The sequence below is a fragment of the Daphnia pulicaria genome, chromosome 4 (genome assembly GCF_021234035.1).
Source record: "Daphnia pulicaria isolate SC F1-1A chromosome 4, SC_F0-13Bv2, whole genome shotgun sequence".
Taxonomy (NCBI): Eukaryota; Metazoa; Arthropoda; class Branchiopoda; order Diplostraca; family Daphniidae; genus Daphnia; species Daphnia pulicaria.
The window spans coordinates 10,073,763-10,084,263 of NC_060916.1; the positions used below are offsets into that span (position 1 = coordinate 10,073,763).

The 10,501-nt window shown below is 37.2% G+C and overlaps 2 long non-coding RNA genes across 6 annotated transcripts; one reads left to right on the forward strand and one right to left on the reverse strand.

The window, feature by feature from the left end:
- Positions 1-4,238: 4,238 nt before the first annotated feature.
- LOC124338108 lies at positions 4,239-6,346 on the forward strand. Of its 4 annotated transcripts, XR_006917663.1 has the most exons (8): positions 4,239-4,580; positions 4,642-4,798; positions 4,871-4,932; positions 5,012-5,175; positions 5,277-5,386; positions 5,456-5,712; positions 5,772-6,138; positions 6,201-6,346. It is a non-coding gene; the product is annotated as an uncharacterized LOC124338108 (long non-coding RNA). The 4 variants fall into 4 exon arrangements; XR_006917661.1 differs by having other exon boundaries at positions 4,239-4,798; positions 5,256-5,386; XR_006917660.1 differs by having other exon boundaries at positions 4,239-4,798.
- A 1,288-nt stretch (positions 6,347-7,634) lies between these two features.
- Positions 7,635-8,405, reverse strand: LOC124338521. 2 transcript variants are annotated; one of them, XR_006917861.1, is made up of 3 exons: positions 8,196-8,405; positions 7,863-8,060; positions 7,635-7,801 (listed from the first exon to the last, which is right to left on the reverse strand). It is a non-coding gene; the product is annotated as an uncharacterized LOC124338521 (long non-coding RNA). The 2 variants fall into 2 exon arrangements; XR_006917860.1 differs by having other exon boundaries at positions 8,145-8,405.
- Between the last annotated feature and the right edge of the window lie 2,096 nt (positions 8,406-10,501).

Sequence of the window (10,501 nt, forward strand, 5' to 3'; positions counted from 1 at the left end):
ACTATAAAATTCAGTTTTACTATTGTAAAATTGACTTCAAAATTGAAATAGTTAATAATAAGCTACATAAAGGTAACTCTATTTATCTCGTTTAAAAGTTGAATCCCTCTACGATACAACGTTGCACCTTACTATAGTTTTGTCTTTGTGTCTGAAACTGAAAATACAAGTTATGGAAGGATATGTGCTACACCGATAGTTTTGACACATTTTATGTTTTTCTAACAAACCTAATATATATTAACCACACAGGTGCGGCTGGCGTTGGTAAAACGGCGCTTGTTTCTCAATTCATGACGTCCGAATAATACATGAACATCACTTATACGACGACGCTTCTTTGGGTACGATAAATTTGTTGTGGGCGGTTATTTATTCTCGATTGTATAGTGTTATCATTTTTAACATCTCTAACAGAAATCTGGAATACGTGTATATACGCTACAAGGGTTTCTTAGATTTTATTCTTTATATATACCGTACTGTATCTGTATCATTTGGTTCAGTATATGAACTGTGGAAGATTGTTGTATGTGGGAAGCGTAGTTATTTGACGCCTGACGATGTATAACCTTTTTTTTATTTTTAAACTTTATTTTAAAGCCTTTGATTGACAGAAATTGTCCATTGACGTAGATAAAACTAATGTGAAATATAAACAAATAATAAAAAAAAATTCATTATTGAATTTCCATTACATTCTTGTAAAATTGGATTTGTGATCAGACGACGAATTTGGCGAGAAAACAGTCCATACACGAGGTTTGGTTTTCCATCATTCAAACAGAAACATTTTAATTTTCTTTCTAAACTTGGTGGGAGATGGATAAATTTGTAAAATGTCCAGCTCGAACGCTTTCGATATAAACAAACAAGTTCCGGCCGGCTTTGGCCTCTTTTAAAAATTAAAACTAGTTAGTGGAGGGTGGTTCCCCCCCTCCACTATAACTTTACACAATCAGACACACACACAGAGAGAGAGAGAGCTCGGAGAGGGAAAATAAACGCACGAAGAATCAATCAATCGCGAGGTATAAAAGCTTAATCGAAACAATAAAGATAAATGCAGAAAATGCAACATCTTTATTATAAGGCTATATAAGATACTCTCAAGTATTGATCTCAATGTTTTACGTATTTTCGTTTTCTAGTGTGTGTGTTTTTTTGTTGTTTGCCATAATAGGAGGAGATAATCAAATTTCATTAAAAAAAAGAACAAACGAGATTATTTTTAGGATAGAGAAAAAAGAAAATTAGCCTATCTCGACAAACAAACAAAAATTCTAAAAGTTCGTTATTTTTGGTTATTTATTAAACAAATACTTGCTCATGGTCATCACGGAAGATCAATGTTTATTACGTATCTAATTCCTTTTTTGGGTTGTCTATATTATACACAAAGAAACACTAGCACGAGTCTTTATTTTCATTTCGACCCTCGCATTTTTACGTATTTTCGTCATTATCACCAGCATCAAGAGAAAGATGTGCGCATCATTTTTGTGCACTGCCATGGCGGCGGTTTGTTTGTTGGTTTTTCACGAAAATATATGGAATAATCGGGCGAGAGAAAATGAAGAGATAGTGGAGAGACAAAATGGACACAAAAATGTGAGTACACAGTCACAATGCTGACGTGTACTCGTGGGATTTTCTTTCTTTTTTAGAGGAAGAGTAGGAGTGGTCAATAGTTTCTATCGAATCGCACACGGAACGAATCAACACAACGCCCATCGCTGTCTAAATCGATCCGTCCGAAGGCTAAGCAAAAAAAAAAATAATAATAATTGACCAATGGTTTTTTAAATATTTTTTTTACTTGCAGCTTGAATTTTTAAATGATTTCATTTGTTTGTTTGTGTGTTTGTGGTATCGGAAATATCACAAGCGAGTTGAAAAATTTAAATAAAAAACCCAAATTATTTTTCTCGAGAATTTCAAACATGTGTTCTACTGGATTAATAGCCCTACTTTATCAACTATAGTTTGGAGGGGATTGACGAGAGAGAAATGGGTGGGGTGCAAGTGGCTTTAATGTGACGCAATAAAAATGAATTTAAAAAAAAGTATAGAAATTTGTAATAGACGAAAATATTATCATATGTTATTCCAGACCCAGACGACTCGTCAAAACCTCGGTCAAAACTGGCGTATGCCGGTAACGACAATCAACAGCCTCTATATACTTTCAAATAATACTCTTGTAATAGTCTCACCCTAACCCCCTCCCCCAGCAAGAAAATGAGCCACTAAAAAAATTTTCGATTTGTTCATCATTTTCCCTCCTCCGATTATTCCCAATAAATTAAAAAGATCCGGGGGAATGGAGAAAAATAAAATTCGTCCCGCGCAAAGTGCAGCAGCACCTTACGAAAAAGAAACGGTCAGCACGCTCACGGATAACTAAAAAACAATTCCAAACATCCACACGCAAACACATTACCCAACAATGTAGAAAGATAAAAAAAAAAAGCGCATGACAGAAACAAAAACGAAAAGTTACAATCAAAAGACGGATAAACTTTTGACAACTTTTTTTCTTTTCTTTAAATAATAATAATAATCAAAAGCGCCACTAAAAAAATTTGTTTTAACCAAACAACGGTCGACAACGGCGGTTGTAAGCTATAAATGCATTGCGTATTTCTGTTCCATTAATCTTTTTTTATTTTATCCAAAAAGGGAGAGAGAAAAAAAGCAACCGAAAAAACTACACGAGTTCAATTTGAAGACCAAAAACAAAAAAATTATTATCATGTGAAGAGAACAATGTTGTTTTTTTTTGTTTTTTTTTTTCTTTACGTACAGTAAGTTCATCGATTATTTTTGTGTGTTCATTTCCAATAAAAAAAAAGTCCAAATTGGCCTGGCTCACCTGAATCCCATCGTCGTTTGTGTGATGACTACAAGTTGAGTTACGTATTTCAAGGAGTTCAGTGTAAAAAAAAAACAAAAAAATCAGATCAAAACATTACGTATATATATGAGTTTAAAGGGAAGTGGAGGACTCACACAAAAATCTAATTTTGTATTGTATTTACGTATTTTTTTTAAAGAAATTTCTTTGTTCAGTTTTCATTTTGTTTTCGCTTGTTTTTTTGTTTTTTTGAGAGCATTATCAGCCATCATGGCGAGTGAGTGAGAAAGTGGTCGGCTCTGAACACAAAAGAACGGCCATTGGCCCGAAGGGCGAGCCGGACGAGCCAACCAATCATTCCGGAACAGGGGTATCGGGAGTCTCTCCATACCACTGTTCCGGGCTACAATCCTCCGCTGGGGTTGGTTGTGACTGTACTACTGCAGCAGCACACTACACACTAGTCGTGTAGTGTGTGCGAGGCCGTTTGTGCTGCCCGTTTCGAGGATGGCTTCACACGCAATCATCTCCCGCGCTCGAGCCATCTCATCATCGATACCGGTAATCATTGGTGATTGGAAAGGAAAGGGTATTACAGTAGCTTGCACTGGTACGCTCGGTTCATTTGCTATACATCCATTGCAGGAGATACGATATAATTTCAACAGATTTAATTTCAACTGTACTCGAAACAATGCTACCCTCACTTCCCATTATCAACTGAAGGCAAGCCCGACCAATCCACATTTACATCCTGCTTCGCAGAAACAATCATCTCACCACAAATCTAAAAACACATAGCACCAAAATGTTGAAAATATCGTTCTAAAGATAAAATAAAAATATATGCGTGATCTACTTTGACTAGACGGACAAACTGCAAAGCTTTTGCTTGATCTCAAGTGCGTTTAGCTTTTAATGACACTGCATGTTTTAACTCCTGTCTACGTGCCAACGCATTTTCGATGCCCAAAGGAACCACAAAAGAAAGAATTAAACCAAAGTACTTATTAATTTTTAAAATTATTAATTGGAAGTGCTAATTCTTATTGACGGTAGAATCAAAAGTTCCTCGTCAGGTTTTACTCGTTGATCTCATTCTTTGGCACTGCCAAATTGGCAGTAAGTTTGGAAACTTTTACTGTTGGAGGAATAGATGGTGCAATATTCGGCGGCAAAGGGGCAACTCGTACAGGTATTATTGGTACTGGAAGGATTGGAGCAGGGAAAAATAGCTTTTTTTTTTACTCTTCCATAGCAGAGTTCTTCTCATTGTCGTAATAACGCAAAATTCTTTAAAATGGTTGAATAAAAAAGTTTAAAAAAATTTTAATACTAAATAAAATTAATTCGATAACTCTTCATTCGTCACCCTCGGTTTAAGTTTCCCGATAGGGATTTATCGGCAAACGACCCTGTCCTCCCACCCCCACCCCACCCCACCCGACCCCACTCTACCCACCTCCTACTCCGACTGTGCGACGACGTCTCTTTTTCTTCTACGGCTCGATAGCTGTTTTCGGGGTTTTTTACTCGATTTCTCTCTGGGAGGTGGCGCTGTTCCTCTCGGAGAGATAGGGAAACGATTTTCGTTTGGGGGGTTCCATTGTTCTTTTATGCGATTTGCGGGGGTTTTCGTCACGGTATTCAAATTGCGACCGTCTTGTAGAGGGGATGCTTTTACATTGCAACGTCGTGATCCCGCTTTGATTGACATAATGGGGTCGGTGTGATATAAATGTAAAAAATAATCGCTTATTTTTAGTTAGTTTTTCTCCCGACAGGTGGTTCTGACGCCAATCCATAATTCAAGGCCGACGAACTTCAACGCGGCCTTGGATTGGATTCAAAAACAAAACAAAAACAAAACAAGACTGGCTGCTAATCAATCAACTGAACCAAGGCAAATTTAAAGCAAAATGTAGTCAAATTTTAAATAATGTAGGTAGTATAATCCTTTGATTGTAAATTTATAATCCTTTGATTGTAAATTATTTTCCCTACTACGTAAAGCTGGTACAATAGCCGTACGGTTTTTTATATACCGAAAAGCATTCATTCATCATGGAGTCCAGGTATAATTAAATTCTGTTGGTCTCTTATTGAAATAAAATTGTCCTTACTTAACGAAATTCAACTTTGGATATATCAAAGGATGATTTATGATGTGATGGTAGAACAATGCTGGATTACCACCCTATAATTCTTGAAACTACATTAGTTTCCAATGCCAGTGGATCGGCAAGGCTGAGACTTGCAAACTCATCAACATCTGGAAAATGAAATTTGCAAATTCCTACAAAGATCCTATGCTTCAGGTGATACAATTAATTTATGTCAACTTTCTTTATTGACACGACAGCAACATTGGGTCTTGTATGTTGACACATTGATATAGCTGATGTGATTTTTCCACCAGTCCTGATGTATCAACACTGGTGCAGAGTCTACGACAAGCCTTGGCCCTTGAAGCTAAATTCCAACCAAAGCTTCAACTTCTGTCAACACTCAACAGCCAGCAATAGAGGAGTAAGTATTCTGTAATGCTTCTTCTATTGAGAATACAAACTAATTTGTAATTTGTTGTTTGTATTTTAGGAAAGCGGTGAAATTATGTGTGCAATGAGGGATGGAGCTGCTCATGTTCTTCGCTGCATGAAAGTCTGGTATGATCTTCCTTATGCAGTTCTTCTGGATGCTCTCAACATGATGGACTGGTTCATGAGCCGCATGAAAGCACTCCTAAACACCTCTCATGCATAGCAATCAGCTCCTTCCATCTAGCAGCTTGCCAATGGGTGGAGAGGATTAAACAGAACAACATTGAGGTATCTTCCATTCAGAGTCCAATGTAGGTATGTTGACAGTTTTAATTGGCTAGTATTCAGGTTGTCTAATAAATTTTAATTAATAGATTGTTCCTGAACCTCAATATCTGGTAACGATATCTTAATGTAAATGTACCGACGGAGACATCAACCGGATGGAAAAAATTGTCGAAGCCAAGATAGCTTGTCTACCCCAAGAAGAACCGGTCACGACCTTAACATTCCTCAACCTCTATCACTCACTTCTCTCGACGACTTTACCTGCCGCTCTTCAGCAAGACCTTCTTATTCTTTCATGCAAGCAGGAGACCATTTGCTGTGACGCAAAATAATGCTGCCTTTCCCTCATCTCTTTTGACTTTCGTCCTACTGTTTGTCGAAATAAAGTGTCACCAGCAGGCCATCGAGGTTATTATCAGAGACGTTTTACTAGAACTTCAGCGACTTGTTCAGGTATTTAGTGGTTGTGCTTGTTTGTTGATTCCAATTTTGTAATGCTGATATTTTACCTCTAGGTAAAAAATGACTAGTTGAAGGAGTGTATAAGAATGGTCACTTCGGCAATGGCACCTTACGATGGCTATGTCCAAAGCAATCCGTCTCATCGTCAACGACTTACCTGGAAGTTGTCCTTTTTCTACTATTTATTTGCCTTCTAAACCATTTAAGATAGAAAAGCAAGCTTATCAGCTCGCCGCGAAGGGATAGTCGTAAGCCAGTTGAAAACTGTCTTAAATGACAAATTCAGGGCCTATTGTTAAGTCGGACTTATTCACAATTCAAACTTTTCTTCACAGACTTTTTTGTTTTAAAACGGGATTTTTCCGTCACAGTTAATATCCTTGCAAGTTATTTACGTTTAGTTTGCTCAACTCATATTTTCCAATTTTTACAAATAAAGTTCAATAATTGAATTTAAAAATACCCATCTTTTAGTCAAATAACTGTAAAACATAAATGCAAATCTGGTTGTTGCGTCATGGTTGGGACATCAAAGATTGCGTCATCACGACGATGCTATGGACATCTGGTGGTGAGTTATTTTGACCTGCAACCGCCAGATGTCACTAGTCGTTAATCAGTTATTTTAACAGTTTTTCAGTAATTACGGGGGAACTAATTAAGTAAATGGAATTATTTTTGTTCTGGTCGCACCGCAGATTTTTTGTGTAATTTTTAAGACCAAAAAGTCCGAAATCTGTCGTAAAACGCCCGAGCTATGGAGCGGGACATACATACATACAAAGTGACATGGCTTTTTTTTTTCTGCGTATGCGGTTATTAGCTTCGCCCTTCGGGCTCGCAATAATAAGTTTTGCCTTTAGTAAAGCAAAATACCTAGCTTTTTCTAGTCCTATACCACTTACTTGTTGAGCCTGTGTAAATTCGGGTCTCAGTGATACATGATTACCATTCTTAAAAAGAAAACTATATATTTCTTTACTCACTACATCAGAATTTTCTCCAAGTGTGCAGTCGAAAATTTTAGTCAAAATTCCCTTCATAGATAAGAGAAATAGAGCCGAAATTTCATCCTATAAACGTTCAATTAATCTATCAAAAATCTTATCTTGTTTAGGGTGGTTATTAACCTTATATGTTATTTATATAAATTTAAATACTATAAATAATGGTTCGAAATTAACTGAAAAAAGACTTCTGTAATTTTACGTAATTTCGATGTTACGTCATGACGTCATACGTCGACTATGACTTGATAACCACCCGAATCAGTAAGTATCGGCTTTGATCTATTCATGAACTTATGTAGCCCACAATTATAAAAACCAAATCACCTGTCCTATTTACAATAAATGCTTGAATTGCCGCTTTATTTGCCGTTTCTTATTTATACCAAAGCACTTTAATTCAGACAAGGGGCGATGGTAAAGAAATTATATAGTCAACCTAGGTTACGAAGAGATAAGTAAAGGTGAACTCTTGGAAGATTTATATCATCGCTTAAATTTTATTTCTCTAAAAGTTCCATCTTTAAGAATATCATAGCTGATGTCTTACAACTGTCAATTTTCCTAACAGCAGTAATCATTTTAATACCAGAAAAGCTGCAGCATTTTTCTTTTGGTGTTGGAACTACTAGGAAAGGGTTTCCAATCTGAAGGTGAAAACTTAGTATTAGACTATTTATTTCAAATTTAAAGTTTTAACCTACAAACCTTCATCAAAGTCAGTACACAAGGAATGTTCTCTGTGTTTAGTATCTTGGTATCATAAGGATCATCTGAGAGCTCCACATCAGGTTGATATCCGTCCATGGTTGCTATTTTATAATAGAGGAATTTGTGTTGCAAAAAAAGAGCTGATTTCTCAGCCAATAACACTGCATCATAAGGGTGCCCTCCACATTAAAGAATCTATTTTAATGCCATAAAAATGTTTCATGAGAAATTGTTGACTGGTGGAAATATCACATCAGCTATATCAATATGTCAACATACATGACCCAACATTGCTGTCGTGTCAATAAAGAAAGTTGTCACACCCCATACTTTCGAGTCAAACTCGCGCGAAGGTTTTTAATTTTTGGGGCGGATTCATTTCGGTTAGCAATTTTTTTTTCCGTTCCTATAGTTATGAGGCTTTTTTTTATTCCCTATAAAACGATTAATCGAACAAAAACATCGAACCCAAAGCTAAAAAGACACAAACTCCGCAAAAAAAAACCCTATCGGGAAACTCGCGCGCGAAGCAAGGGATCGGCATTTAAACTACGCCACTTCTGCTTTTGAGCATGCTTTTGAGACTTAAATCAAGTTCGCGAAGACATACTTATATTATTTATAAGAAGTGGGAACAGGATTTATAAATAACAATGAATACATAGACAGAACCGGGCAACCGGCTATACACCGCATGAATATCCCAAGGAGGAAGGGGGAAAAGGACAGGCAGGAGAAGTTGTAGAGAAATCACGCAATCGACCCCAGGGCCTTCTTTATTGTTTCGCGGGGCTATAGTTCGAGAGCCTGCGTGGCCCACTCACAATGAGCGTGAGTATGTTTTGAAAAAGTAGTAGTACCAACGTTTTCGGTAGTATGGACTGATCCGGGACGATTCATCAGCAAATAAAAGAGTGGTCCACAAGAACTTTTGTTACTTTTCCTGTTGCGTTTAATTAACAGAGCGTCTCGATGACTACAACAAACTCAGTGCGTGTGTACACACGGCATTTGTTTCCCGTCCTGGAACTTTTTTTTCTTAAATATTTAAACATATACGACACCCTGAAAAACCTTAAAATTTCTTCCCTTCTTCTTCCTGGGGGCGAATGGGACCAAATGGTCGTATGAAGAAGAATACCATCGCTTTTTCATTCCTCACTTCTTTACGAAGGTTTTCATATACGTGTCTGTGTGTACGCGTAATTATACAGACATGTTCCCCTACACAACTGGGGCTGAGTAAACTACTAAACGACGCCCGTTTCTCTTTTCTACTCAATAGTTTTTTTTCTTCAACTTTCACCTTACAGGCGGACAGGAAGTACGTGGGCACCGACTGACCGACATTCCTCACCACAAACGAGTGGAAATTTCGGTTAAAGGAAAGCAATGTGGAAGAAAAAAGAGGTGCATATCTTCATAACATTTAGCTATCTCTCTTTAACTTGAAAGGTGTACGTATAAATCTATGCAACACTCTTACATTCGTAGAGAGAGAGAGGGACTTGTGTGTAAAATAAGTTTACCAGCAAGAGTTGTGCAGTCTAATAACTACTGGGAGAAAAACATACCAAAAGAATACGAACGAGAATACGAAGGAGGAGGACCTTGTGCTAAACTGGCTTGTGTTAAGGTGGGGTCCCGGGTCCTACAGGTAGTAGAAGTAGTAGCAGCAAAAGTGGGGGAGGGGGATAATATGGCCGAAATGGCAGACTCATCCAACAATGAAAGGAAAGGGTGAACTCATGAATAGAATTTTTTTTTTTTTTTTTTGTTTTCCACGTATATCAAACTAAGATAGAAAAGCAAGCTTATCAGCTCGCCGCGAAGGGATAGTCGTAAGCCAGTTGAAAACTGTCTTAAATGACAAATTCAGGGCCTATTGTTAAGTCGGACTTATTCACAATTCAAACTTTTCTTCACAGACTTTTTTGTTTTAAAACGGGATTTTTCCGTCACAGTTAATATCCTTGCAAGTTATTTACGTTTAGTTTGCTCAACTCATATTTTCCAATTTTTACAAATAAAGTTCAATAATTGAATTTAAAAATACCCATCTTTTAGTCAAATAACTGTAAAACATAAATGCAAATCTGGTTGTTGCGTCATGGTTGGGACATCAAAGATTGCGTCATCACGACGATGCTATGGACATCTGGTGGTGAGTTATTTTGACCTGCAACCGCCAGATGTCACTAGTCGTTAATCAGTTATTTTAACAGTTTTTCAGTAATTACGGGGGAACTAATTAAGTAAATGGAATTATTTTTGTTCTGGTCGCACCGCAGATTTTTTGTGTAATTTTTAAGACCAAAAAGTCCGAAATCTGTCGTAAAACGCCCGAGCTATGGAGCGGGACATACATACATACAAAGTGACATGGCTTTTTTTTTTCTGCGTATGCGGTTATTAGCTTCGCCCTTCGGGCTCGCAATAATAGCACAGCCTTCGCAACCCATTTGAAGGCGAAGCGATTTCTCGACTTGACTGTTGACTCATCTCGTTACGAGTCATATAATTCGAGTTGATTTCGATTCAAGTTGTTATAATAATGTCAATTTTGTAACAAAGAAAAGCTGGTGATGCAGCGGAGAAACCAAGGCAATCCAATGCGCTCATCTTGCCGCATAGGA